At 44.0% G+C, this 14,115-nt stretch overlaps 1 protein-coding gene across 3 annotated transcripts in view; it reads right to left on the reverse strand.

The window, feature by feature from the left end:
* KCNMB2 (potassium calcium-activated channel subfamily M regulatory beta subunit 2) overlaps positions 1-14,115 on the reverse strand; it is a 152,579-nt gene that overhangs the window by 94,315 nt on the left and 44,149 nt on the right. Inside the window, exon 1 of one of the 3 annotated variants that reach the window (XM_005232930.4) lies at positions 8,926-9,435. The exons of the other annotated variants lie outside the window; for them this stretch is intronic. The gene's annotated coding sequence lies outside the window, so the exon portion shown is untranslated. Of the gene's footprint in view, positions 1-8,925; positions 9,436-14,115 lie in introns of those variants that run through there. 3 annotated transcript variants of the gene reach the window in all.

The following is a 14,115-nucleotide window of genomic DNA, read 5'->3' on the forward strand; positions in this document are numbered from 1 at the left end:
AACAGCCAAAATGGCCAAAAACGTGATTTAAAAAGATGCAGTTCCCTGAAATACCCATTGAAGGTCTCGCCCTTGAGAGCTGGTTGTGTGCCACGCAGCCTTTGGCGTATGGTGGGGTTTCAAGCCTTTCCTATCAGCGCCTTGTGCAGGTACCTTGGTTTGGGGGGTGTCTAGCTAGCTCTGAGCGTTTAAACTCCCTGCCCCCTCCAGAGCTAACAGCTAAAATGAAGCTGCTGGAATTTCTGTATCATGCTAAATTATTTGCCACACAATACATGCCAATTGCTTCATAGGATTTTAAAAAAAAAAAGTCTAGAAATATCTGTAGGTAAAGATAGCATGTATCAATTCTATTGAGCAAGCTAAATATTTTAAAGGATATGTTAACTCATGCTTTAAGGGCTAAGTCAAACACGCAGCTACAGCTGCATATGGTTCGGGCAGTGGTTCCCTTGGCAGATTCCTCTGTGGTTTTGTGCTGTCCCCAGGAGGACACGTGCAGGCTGGCGGGATCCCCAGGCACGGTGCAGTTGGAGCTCCCACAGGCAGGCTTCTCCAGGAGACCCATATTCCCTGCCATTGCATCCGGGGGGGCTCAGCCCCCTGCTCACTCGGGTGCTCCTGAAACCTCATCCTTTCTACCTTTTTCCTTGGCAAATATGAGAGAGAAAAGAAAAAATGTTTCTGAGATGTAAATAATGTTTAACAAGTGGGCCTTGGAGCTGTAAAGGAGCTCACGCTTACAACATTTTGGTGGTTGATTTATTGCCAGATCCTGCTGGCCTTACTGAGGCAATTAGCTTGATTATTGCTGGAGGGATGCTCACACAATTAAGGTGGGCAGTGTTTCTTCCTTATTCCAGAAACCAGTTGTCTGTGCAGAAGTAGTTGATGCAGTGTAGTGGCGCTGAGGCAGCACAGTGACGGGCACTGAGAGGAACTTCCAAACCCAAACAAAAACCTGGTGTCCTTAAAAGAAGAGGGATGGATAGACGAACCATCTGCCTGACACTGTTTTCAGTGGAAAGCTAAAGCCTGGCAGCAAGAGACGTGTCCTCACGTGTCTGCTCTGTAGGGCTGCAACTGTTGTTGCCTCCCCAGCTTCTTCAAAGGAGGGAACTGGCTAATTAAACCTATATGTGCCATTTATCAAAAAGAGCATTCGAAGTCTTCCAGCGATATTTTTCCCCTATGTTCCTCCTATTTCTAAGGCACCTATCAATGCGGTACATAAGTACCATCTGGATACCTGGCTCATGACCAGCAGGCTGTGATGTGTGAGGCTTTTCAAACAGAGGCCAGAGAATAGGGAGTGGAAAGCCTAGACAAACCGTGTGTTTTAATGGAGGCTGAAGAAGGGTATAAGTGGACTTGGAAACAAAAAGGGCCAGAGAAATTCCTTTGTCCAAGAGTTTCTGGTCAAAGAAGAGATGCAGTATGTGAAATCTTCTAGGAACCTCCCTGGGTATAATTAAATTGCCTGGGAAGCGTACTTGCAGACTAGCAGGGCTGCTTTGTTGACTCTGTAGATGAGTGAACACTCACCACAGAGCAGGTGTCCCTTCTTCTGTGGAGGAAACATCTTCCAGCTCTGCCAGGAGAACCTTGGCACCTTGTGCTGGATGCCAGCACTGATTTGCATTCATGGCACAGATGTGCTGGAGTTTTATTAAGGAAGGGCACGGCTTTGAGATCAAGAGTCCTGGCTTCCTTCTCCCTCACCCTGAATTCAAGGAACTTTAGAGGTTTTATTGGTTCATAAGAAAGCAGATGAACTTTCCGAAACCAGAATTTGGCTTTTTCATTGACCTTAAGAGTTTATGAATAGCCTCATCCAAGGTTTTAGTGTGAAGACACTTGTGTTTTCTTTTTGCTGATAATTTCATGTCAATAGTTTACTGTTTGTGTTAGCCCTGTCCCCATGTGGGTGCCTGTGTGTACAGAAAGTAATGTCTCAGGCTGGCAGAATATCTTTGCAAAGAAAACTTCTGTTGTCAATTGCTGGGAATTTTCCCTGAATTCTGCTGATTCTGGAGCAGAGTTAGGGCTTCCAGTGTTATGACAGAACTTTGCAAGTTCTGTGATAGCTTTTGACAGTCCACGTCCCAGCAGGGGAAGACTCCTCACTTGAAATCAATCAACAACTTCATCACACGGGGGAAAAAAAGAAACCAGAAACCTGCCTAGAAACTCAAACCTAGTTGAAAAGGGGATCCTCTTTGGCTGAGCTGAGCTAACTGCAGATATCTCTACACAACAAGCATATTCATGCAGGGAAGTGTCTAAAAGCGGGCGCACCTAACAAAGACATCCTGTTCACGCTTAATGCACCGGATAATTTTTTTTTTTTAAATGCAGAGTTATTTTGTGAGCTCTTAGTGAATAAATGCATCCACACATGCATCTCTGAAGAGATTTTTAATTAATTGCTTTCAGTCATTTTCTTTTTGAAAAATTAGAACAATGATGGAATAGACTGGCGTGGAGTTTGGCTGAGGAAAGATTATACTAATCCACTTGAAATACGACTAAAACAGAAAGCAAGAGGAGATAAAAGTAATTTTTTTTCCAAAGCTTGTTTACCTGTGACAAAACCCTTCCACACAGCTGCACACAAATTACTGGATCATCTTAATTAAACTCTACCAAAAAAGATTTTGCTGTGGACTACTTGGGATATTTCACAACCAGACAGTATGTTCTTCTTTTTGCAAGAAGGGGGAATACGCGGTTTATGCAATTAATAATTAGGAGAACAGCAGAGCTTTCAAAAAGGAGAGTGGCAGCAAGGTCAAAGTGTTATATGGAAGCAAATGAAGAGGGAGAATTTGTCAGAAGTTTATGCTGTACCCCGATGCATCATAAACATGGGCTTTCAAAAGTCAGGGGACTTTTCATTTGCAGATCATCCAGTTAATAAAATGCTATCATTAGAAATGAACTTCCTTTGTTCCCTGCTTGGATTATTGCTCCCTGTACCTTGAAGTATATATGCTTTGTTGAAGGAATTGAATGATGTCCTGTTTAAATTAGTGTTTCCTACTCAGGCTTTCTTTCTAAAACTCTTACTTCCCGGACCAGTAAACTTTGCCAAATCACAACAGTCCTCCTTATACCTGCTTTGCAAGGACTGTTCTTCACAGTTGAATCAGTTCTTTCCCTAGCACCACAATAGCAGCTCTGGAATTCAACATACAAGCTTAAAAACTGAGCAGGACACTTGCTCCTGTGGATGGAGAGGGACATCAGTCTCCAGAAGGATTTAATATTCCTTTATTTCCTTTGACTTTGATTTAACCATGGGCTGTGATACTTTAAGTACTAGATATTAATTAGAAGTGGTAGGGAGTCCCAAAGGGACCATACTCCTGATCTTCTCGCCATTCTTAGTTTGACTTATTTCAAGTTATTGCTCTGAAACATTATTTATTCACTCAGGAGCCTGACGTTTATCAGGCCTATCTAAATTTGCAAATAACTAATGGTTGTCAGTAAGGAGTACCACTCTGCTGAGGTGGGAAATAGCTTGCCTGCAAGTAAAATACAGCCAAGTACATTGAACGCTTCTTGCAATGCTTCTTCAAGGCAGGCAATGTTATCTTGTCTCTTCTTTGGTACCATGTCTCAGCAGGTGCACAAGGACAGTGCTGTCCAGAAGGGTCCTGGTGGGATGGTGACCTTGGGCAGATGAACCACTTTGGGCTTAAGCAGAAACTTCAGCCCCTCTCTGATCCAGATCTCTGATCTGAAAGGGAAGTGGGGAAGTGGGACAAATACTCTTTTGTCTACTCTTGTCTTCAAAACCCTTCTGGTAGTGGTTGTTTTAGGACAATGCAGTGGCATGCAGAGCAGGAGGAACACTGAATTCAGACAAAATTGCTGGGTACGTGGGAACAGCTGAGGCACAGGTCCTGACTACTTATGCCCATCATTCTTGCAGTCTGGGAATCTAGCTATAACCCCCTTTCAGTGTTTTGGAGACACTTACCACCTACAGCTACTTTGATACTTTTCTCCTTTCCCCTGAAGGACGTGTTCCCCACTGCTTTTGGATCTACCAGTTCCCTGTGATGGAGGTTTATGGTGCAGATCAGTGCCAAAGGTTCAGCAGTCAAGACAGGCTGGTGCAGGCTTTGATGACATCTTGTCTAGTTATGTGATGCAGAGGGTTACCTAAAAAGCTTGTGCATTTACTTGGAGCAGTTTTGAAAGACTGCTGAGGACCTCAGAGCTGCCAGGCCACTCCTTCCTTGGGTTTATAGAAGTAGATGATAAATAAACAGTGGGACTTGTGACTTGTACCCCTGACCTTTCCAAGGATCTTAGAAGAAGATGTTGCTGTGTGTCCCTGCAAGGCTTATCAGTGGGATCTCCCTGCTCTCAGCCAGGTGTCAGAGACACCGAAGGATGCACCAGAGGGGCAATCAGCAGTGCGGGAAGAGGGAGCTGGGAATTGACTTTTTCTGTGTTTTCCCTTTAAAATTTAACTATTTCTTTAAAAGTGGTCCATACAAAATCATCCTACTTGGCATAAGCAAAGATGGGGGTTAATTATGGTAATAAGATGGCTTTATATTAAGAAGGAAAAAGTATTTGAAGACCTAATAGGAGTTTTAGTGTTATCCAGGGGGAGTTTTAAGTTGGGATTTCATTCCAGACTACATTGAGTCAATTTTTGTCCTAGCAAAGATCCTTTGCATTTGCTTTGATTTTAGTTCCTCTAATTCTTTTTGTTCTCTTGTTCTCCCCAAGCAGTATTAATCTGGCATTACACGTACCCTGACAGAATATGAACGCATGTATGTTGCCCATAGTGACTCCCGCTGTGTGACTCATGCGCAGCACTTGCTGCGTGCAATTTAGGCACTTCTCTTTTTTTGGAATAAATAAGGATACCTAGGATCATTGGGCTTTAAAATCATTGGAAAGGTAAAAAAGGCCATTTAATGGGGGCAGAACACTGCTGGTTGGCTCTGTGTAGTTACAGCAACCCTCTTGATTCAGTGCACGCCTGACTTATTCTACATAAAGTAGGAAATAGTTGGATAATGCAGCTCACTTGGTAGGAGACGTGAGGTTTCCCCCTATATGACATAAACACAGTGCAAAAGTAATTCTGAAGGCAAATATATTCATGTTCTACAACCTTTTTCTCCTCATTTGTGTCTGAGTCAAAAGAGCCTGGTGTTTTGACAGCTGAATTTTCTTTTTGTCTCTGAGAGAAAATTCTTTGCCCAACTGATTTTCACTGTTTTTAAACCATGCACCAGATATTAGTTAGTTTTCTTGTGATCTGTTATTTTTACAACTCTTCCATATCTCCATGGCATGTCATCAGACCGCTGTATGACCAAAGCAAAACCATGTCACCCCCTTGCTTGACTGCACCCATGGTGTGCACCCGCACGGGGAAGGGTGGGGAGCGACTGCTCCAGGGCTTGCTATGGACTGGGTCTGGTGAGACCATCAACCTTGTGGTTAAAGACCCAGATTCACTAGACTTATTGTTAACATTGCACTGGTGTATTTATATGTTCATGCTGTGCCAACGTCCACCTCCTACACACATAGCCTGTGTGTGGCTGGCCTCCCCCTCTGCCAGCGGTCACTCTCATTTTTCCCTTCCTTCAGTGTTTCCTCTCCCGCACTCACTGCCTCACAGTTGATGCTCTCTTGCTGTCCTCCCTGTTGGCTGTCTTCATGTCATGCAATGTGCAAGACAGGCACAACAGGAGAGGCTACAATGTGGAAAATTCAGAAATTTCTGTGATGGTGTGTTTTCCTTCTATTTTGGCCACGCAAACAATTTCCACAGGGATTGTGGACTTATACAGGAGAGTTAGGGAGAATATGGGAGCATGGAAAGCACTGTGGGATAACAGCCCATGCAGTGCAAGATGGATGATGCTGACTATTCATTTTAACAGAGCTGTAAGAATTCAAATACTTTTCATGAATATTCATATGAAACTGAAAGCTGTTTAACCCGGCTCTCACATCTGTCTGGTGGGAGCACTTCAGTGCTTATGTGTTGCTCGTATGACTACTTGCAAGACATGAATTTTAAACCTGACTGCTCAGATAGTGATGGAAATCCAATATGAAACAGTATACTTGGTTATGAAATTTGCAATTCGCTTTCTGTGAGTTAGCTACACAAATCATCTAATCAAGGAACACCACATGACTGAACTAAGCAACCCAGTATGAATTTGCAAACATTTGCTATTCCGAAAAGATATGTAAGCCAAGAGTTATTCACTGAAAATATTTCCAAATAATACCAAATAAATAAATTAGAAAATTGCATGAGTTCCGCAGACAATTGGTAAGCTGAAAGGCAGGTGATATTCATGGCAAAAAGTACTCATTGAGTGTCTGAAGAAAACAGTGGAATTGTTTCTCTGCACAGTGAATCAATTTGATGCAGTTTGCTTCGTTATCTGGTGTACATTGATGGAGCAAAGAGTGCTGAGAGATTTGGAGTCACTTCTGTCAGGCTCTCAGATGAATGGATATTTGCTGCTGGCAGAAGTTTTTGTAAGTGGCAAATTTATCTTGAATAGTTTTGAAAGCAGATTTAGTTTTGGATCATGGGATTTGCATTATGTCTTATTTTACCGTTGAAAATACCTGAACTATTAACGTGCTCCTGATGCAAAACGCAAAGCAAGATTTTGTCTTATCTGGAGCTCTACGTTCAGCCTCGTTCCCTGAGCACCACCATCTGTGTTTCCATTGCATCATTAGTACACCATCCTCCCCTTTATTCGCAAGGCAGGGCAATTACCCTGCCCTCTGCAAAGAGGCTGGGGGACTTGCCCAAGTCCCCGGAGAACTTCAGCCTGGGTGCAGGTGCAGGTTGAACACAGCCTCCCACCTCCTCGGGCTTCCCACCTTCAGCCTCTTGCCTCAGAAAGGCACTGAAATAAACCAAAGTAAAATTGCCCAAGCCTCTGGGCAAAAGTGAGACGAACAAGAAAAAACAGGTACTTGATTTCCACATGCATTTCTGACACAGGTTTAATATCTCTGCATAGTATCTTTTTTGATCCATACTGCAAGCCAGTAGAAACATTTGCTTTGGAAGAAAGTTTGCACTGTTACCATTATGTACTGAGGAGTGTGTATCCCACAGGTCAAAATTATTTTTTTCCCCAGTTTGCAAGGCAAAGTAATGCAGTTGACTGAAAAGTTCTTGCTTGGATAAGATATTTATGTTTCTTAAAAGGAATTGTAACCATTCCTGTTCCAATATTGCTTCTCTGGCACAACCTGTATTTGCTTTGACCGAATGCATTTAGCACTTCTGTTGTTAAATTGTCGTTGGTGTTTTGTTATTAAATTAATTATATCATGACCTGTTTACAACACAGTATAATACACTGAAATTCTCCTTAAAGGGAACATTAGTTAGGATGAGTAAATTTAAGCTACTTGCTAAGTCCCTGCACAATAGCGATTCTTTTTCTAATGAAGATTTAATGAAAACAATCAGTCTAACAATTTTCCAAGTTGTGAGCTTTTGACAACAGTATTGTAAAGTATGCTTAATAACACCCACATTAACGTAGGTTTAAAATGGCATCATAACTTTAATTTTAAAATTTAAAACAGCAAGTGATACCGTACCTCATACTGCAAGATATGACTTTCAGCTTCTTTAAGTGCATTTTTACTAGCTCCTGTGAGAAGCATTTCCGCAAGCAGAACATTTTATTGTTACTAAATACCACTTAGCCTGAAGTCCCTCTGTTGTCTGGAAATTAAACTTTAATGCACAAGTCAAAACAATTCATCCACACAGGGAACATCACACTCGGATCTAACACACCAAATGATAAGGATTCTGCATGTACACAGACATAAGATTTTCATTCATTAAGTTCCTGCTACTTGGTGAGGGTAGTATGCAATGACAGAAAGGCAGACTGGCAACCCAGCACTGACCAGGACCCCATGCAGACCTTGCTGCCCTGTTTTGCCATGCAGCCCCAACTCTTTGATGTTCAGACATTTTCTTGTCTAGTAATGCTAAACAGGGACATCATAAAAAAAGTACATGTGGCTTCTAACTTTGCATATCTCTTCTTGGACTTCTGGCTGGGAAGAAAGCTTTTTCAAGGGGAAGCTTTCCTGTTGTACTACTAAGCATTCATTTCCCTCTCAGCCCTTGCTCCCAGCCCTTTCAGCATCCAACTAAACATCGTTTACATCCTTTCCCACAATGTTGTTTCTCGGAGGGAGGGAGGGTTGGTGGAGGGGGTTGGCTGTGGCACAGGGGGAAATCGTACCTATTTCTGTCTGATACTACAATTCTCATCCAGCAAAACAATGCCAACAGTGCAGAGGAAGCTTTGATTATGCAAAATGGATGGACACATCATGCCTGTTTTTTTGCAATAGGTTATAACCTAAGGAGTTCCTCACCTGGAAAATCCCTCCCGCACCCCTCCCTGGCTCCTTTTTCCCCTTTTCAAATTACATCGGTGGCACTCCAGACACATTTACACGTTAATAGCGTATCTCCCATATCTTACAGGCTCCATAGCTTTCCTCTTCTCCTTTTATTTTAGGGCAGCTACCCCTCTCCCATCTCACCAACAGCCCAGCTGGCTCAGTAGGAAAGGAGTAAAGTCTTTTCTGCATGACCTCTATGTATTTTACTCTGTGGGAAGAGCAACGTGGAATGCACACTCAGCAGGCAGTGAGATTTGAGCCAGTTTCTCCTCGAGGCATTTCTGCCATAAAACGCAGGACTATGGGCAGTATTTCCACCCTTGGCTCTCCCCCCCTGTCCTGGCACCCCCTCCCCACTGCCGCCTCGCCGACTGCACCGGGCTGCGCGCAGAAAGCCGGGGAGCAAAGCACAAACAACGGGCACCGAACAGCAACAGCTCCCTTTGTTTCCCATGCAAATCCTACCTCTGATAGTTGTCACATCTTCCTCCGAGGCGAAGCCTAATTATTAATAAACAGAGATCCAGCAGAATCCTCCAAACTGCCACCAGTTGTTAAGCGCTGTCATCGTTCCCTCCCGGTGCTTAAACCTTTTTGGACCATTAATGTCACAACCCCTGCTAACTCATAGCTTAGTACTCCCTGCTCAAAATGTCTGAAATAGTTTAGAAGGACAATAGGAATGACAGGCACACTAGACAGCCATGCTTGAAATTAGTTCTCTCAAGCTGACTTAAGGCTGTTTCGTAGTGCTTTTAAAGCATGCACACGGTAGGGTTTATTAACCTAGGCTAGACGTGCCATTCCTGCTTTTATTCAGTGCTGTAATAGGATGGCTGCTAGGAATGCAGCGATAGGTCTAACCCCATTCATCCCTCCACAGCCTTTAAACCTCCCCGGGAGAGGAAATAGCTTCAGTCACCCTTAAACTTACTGAGGCTACTGTTTCTGCAGAGCAGGGTTTCACACATTGTTTTGAAACTAAGGAGAAAATCACTCCCGGAATGGGAATGGAAGGTGCCGTAGCTCTCACGACTGATGCAAACAGCAAGATCAACGCGACAGCATCTGCCCCCACCGCAAGCTGAGGCTGTCGCAGGAGTAGTGGAAGTAGCGATTGGAAGCTGAAAGTTCATAAAACTCTAGAAGGCAGATGTGGTGCAGAGCAAATGACGGGGATGGATGGACTGTACAGTGGTTTGTATATACAGAGTCACAGATGTACGCTACACTTCCCAAAAGGCAAAATGCAGTTTGCAGATAGCAGGGGTTTGCAATCTAAATTTGCAAGTTAACAGCACCTGGGATAATGATGAGCCAAAGAAACGCAAGTGATGCACAGCATTCACAGTGCCTGCGATGTGGGGAGGAGGGGTGGTGAGAGGATGCTATTGCCGACTGCTGTTTTCAGTAAAACCCTGCACAACTCCAGATCCCGGGTCAGAGATATTAGTGCTCTGCTGAAATCTTGGAGCCTTTTTCTTCTTGGTTGTCAGTTAATAACAAGCCCAGGTCAAGCAGGATCAAAGCTTGTTAACGATGTTGTCAGCTCAGTGTTGCTGATCACAGTGTGGTCCCTAGTGGACGAAAGTAAAAGCCACCGGCACAGATGCGTCCCCACCAGCAGCAAAGGCACACACACGGGCTGAAGGACTGGAGAGGGAACCTGGTGCCAAGGCAGGCTGGGGGGAAACAAGTGGGGGAGTTAGCACTTTTGCTGCTTGTTCAGCACCTGCCTGATTTTTTGGTACCACCCAGTTCGCAACCCTTGACTTGAAATGAAAGTACCAAGCATGGAGATGTCTTGGAAATGAGCAGCGTTTAGAGAGTTTAAGGAGGAAAGCAGATCATGGCGAAAACCCAGCTGTGGTTGCCTCACACCATGGCAGTGAAGGGGTTAAAAGAGCACTAATGGCAAATATGCATTAGGTTTGTAAATGATTGGGACCTGAGGGTACCAAGGGCTGGTTAAGGCTGAGCTTTCTCCTTTGAGAAGCTCTGGTTTGGATCGGTCGGTGTTGGTCCTTTGCACTGGTGGCTATTAATGGGCTAGTTGAAAGTTGCCCTTGCAGGAGAGGCTGCCAGTCTGTGCTCAACCAGCTGGTAAATTCTGCCTTGTTCCTAGGGGGAAAGCGGCCAACTTAAACCTCTCTTTTCCACATCACTTGCTGCCACCAACACACCAGATGCCCGCGTTGCCAAGGGCTTTTACCAAACAGCATGTCAGTGTGTGCGCTCAGCATGGGCTACAGGTCTTCTCCATCTGTATTGGTCTTCATGGAAACTACTGAGTGAAAGCAAGATTGTTGCTGGTGCAAGCAAGCCAAAGATGTTAATAGGGACATCTGGGGCTACCACAAGCATGACGTTTCACCCCTAAAACAACACTGCTCCTAATGGGGCTGTCTTTACATGCTGTGCTTCCCCATGCCTGTACTTGTTGTCATGCTCAGACAGCCTCCCCCTTTTCACCCCATGCACGTTACATGGTCGGTGTGTTGAAGGGGAAGTCTCAGGGCTCCAGTTGCATTCCTCAGTTTACAGTGGGGGATTATTAGCACCTTAAGCTCTCCCAAAATAGGTGGGAGCAAAGGGGGCTTTGAATTTTGTAGGCATGAATCTCAGGGTGGACAATTACATGCTGACTGCTAGCACAGCTGCCAGAACAATACCTTCTTTATGAATAATTTAAAGAATTTTTTCACTGCCACCTATCTAGCACCTTTCACAAGCATGACATTCGCCTTAAGGCAGAACAAACAAAAAAAAAAAAAGGGAAAAAAAAAAAAAAAAGTTCTTGTCCTGGACGATATACTTCTCTCTTACTAAAGGGCTCACCATGCAATTGATTTGTAAGTGGGATGACACAGCAGTTCAAGAAACATTAGACAGATTCCTACTGGAGATACACAGGTCTAGGGGTGCTGACTTTGTTGATGAACTTTTGAAAGATTTCAATACTGACCTGGACACAACAGTGTCCAATGACAGGTTAAAACAGGAGATCATTGCCACCTGTGTCCACACCTCCCCAGTTATGTACACTGAGTATAAGGTGGCTCATAAAAGTGGGTGACTATGCCAGCTCCCCCCTCCCTCATGCAGTAAACAAACTAGCGGTGGACCTCCCTGCCACGGTGATCCCAAAGGCTTCGATCCTTTGCAGTAGTTTAAAGTCACTCAGTCTTGGTGGTCAACAGGTGATAAGTATCTGTGAGAGCTGTGTAACCCAACAGACAAGATGTACTTCCTTTGAGTGGTAATTGAAAGGGGGATAAACTGTTCAAGGTGTAAGGTGTAGGATAACAGGGAATGATCAGAAAGATCTTCTAGGGGCTGATTAGTTCAAAATGGTTCAGTCTTAGGGAGATATTCTGTGATGCTTCCCCTTTCCTCAGGCTTTTTCTAATCACTGAGCAGCAACAGCAGCTGCCATCAGTGATGGGACTCGTGTGTACTCCCTATCCTTAGCAGGGCTCTGCTGCTGTTGCATTTTTCTGACACACAGATCTGCTCCTTGCTGGAAAGAAGATACAGAGAGTGATGGCACACTGATCTGATTGGGTATGGCAATTTTCTGTCTTCCAGGACTGTATGAATGTGCAAAGTAGGATTGCCCTGGGAAGCAGAGGGCTCACGTGTGTTTTTACTTTGCCCTCTATCAGTAAGATCCTATTGACTTCTGCAGGAGCTGAGATTGCCGCTCAGCTCTGCAGCAGCAAACCCACTTTGAGAAAACCCATGGCCTGCGAAGGAGTTACAAAAATTTAAAACGCCTCTGTCTGTTTCTGACCAGTATTTGCTTAGGAAATGGCCAAGGAGGATGAAGGACAGGAAGAACTCGGGAGATTTGTAGTTTGCATACCGACTGTAACTCAAACAATATAATGAATGGAGCAACTAATGCATAATTTCATTATGAGTCATCCTAATTATAACAAGAATTTGATAGATACGTAACTAGAAAGTGTAACTATCTGTTACAAATACACATTCCTAATGGGACAGGGAAGTACAGTCAGTGTGGCATTAGCCTGGCAGAGCTACAGAATTGATGTGCACGGCAGGTGACGGGTTGTATTGAGTGTGTATAATTACAGTGTAAAATGAAAATTAGTCTTAACAAGAAGAAGCATCCTTCAGAAGAGGCCAAATTCTGTCATACACATCAGAAGAGGCCAAATTCTGTCATACACATCTAGATACTCTTGGGCTCTGTGGAGCCTGTACTCAGAAAGGAGTTTTGCAGAGGGCAACTATTCCCTAAAAAGGGTGAGTCCAGGGTAGGGGAAGATAAGTTCCTTGCAGTTATCTTGGCTACATGCACCAATCCCACCTCTGCCATTTAAATGAAAGAATTGTCAAGAAAGCTAGTCCCTATATTGATGTCAGACCCTACGTTTACAGCTCTGGCTGGTGTCCCTTCTTTCCTGTGGTGAAAAGCCAGCACCTGTGTCTTCTACAACTTCGGAGTGCAATAGCTGACATGCTGCCACAGGAAAGCACTCAGCCAGGCTGTCCTGGGCGACTGGTCGTAAACGCAGTCATAGACCGTGTTTAGCATAAAGTCAGAAATCACTTGTTTACTGATGGTGAAATGCAACCCTGTGTTTGGCTGTAGTCTCGCAGTCTCTCTCGTGCTGAGAATCATAGGACACCCAAGTGTCCTGGAAATCTGTTCATTTAACTGAGTTATATTATACCGACTAGGTAATCACTTCCACATGCTGCTTGATTGTCCCTCTTCATACGCCAACTCTGTCTTTTTCTTGCACATCTCTTTTTGAGCCACTTGGCTAGGAGAAAATAACTACATGTGGAGTGTTGTTAAATGACCCAGAAGTTGCTGCTTTGCGGGCTGACAGTATTTGATGCAAATATATGGCTTCTTGCTGTGAAAATCTCCTTGGTTGACAATCCATTGGGTACTTTTGACGATAGCTGTCTGAGGAGTTAAAACACAGGCTTCTCTTTGCATACTCACACTGTCATTCTTATAGAACTGCTGGTATTAAATTCTTCCTGCGCAGTTTCAGCAGAGGCCTTTCTACTCCCCATTTGCTCAACAGCTGCTGGTGTGCATTGCTCTTCTCTTTGCCTTCAGCTTTTGCCATCTGCCATCATTAAGTTGCCCAGGTGTCGGAAATCTTCTTGCTCTTCTCTTGCAAACATTATTCTGCCGCCTTCTTCACTAACTCAACCTTCATTTATATAGAGACTGATAGATCAGGCTAGCTGTTCTCAAAACATCTGCTACATCTCATACTTCATGGGGGCGGATGGCGAACAGAGTATGTATACTTGCTGGCAAAAAAAAAGACTGGTTAACCCTTCCTTCACTTTCTTTTCCATCTTCAAGAGCTTACTGTTTCCCTGCACTTCTAGATGTGCCAGTTAATTAATACTCACCAGTTGGGATGTTACCTAGAGCAAACATATCATAAAGCAGAGCTAATTTTCAGAAACATCAAAGCTTCCATGTACTGCAACAGCATCTAGTCCTCAGTGGTATTGCGGAGCAGCAGAGATGGGACATACCTAAGACAGTTATCAGCAAAGATGTCAGAATAAACCATTCTTCCTCTTCAGACTGCTTCTGCTAGTGCAAACAGGCCACTCCACTGACTTCAGTATGCTTTCTGCTCAGATAGAGGT

Source organism: Falco peregrinus, chromosome 12 (genome assembly GCF_023634155.1).
Source record: "Falco peregrinus isolate bFalPer1 chromosome 12, bFalPer1.pri, whole genome shotgun sequence".
Lineage (NCBI taxonomy): Eukaryota > Metazoa > Chordata > Aves > Falconiformes > Falconidae > Falco > Falco peregrinus.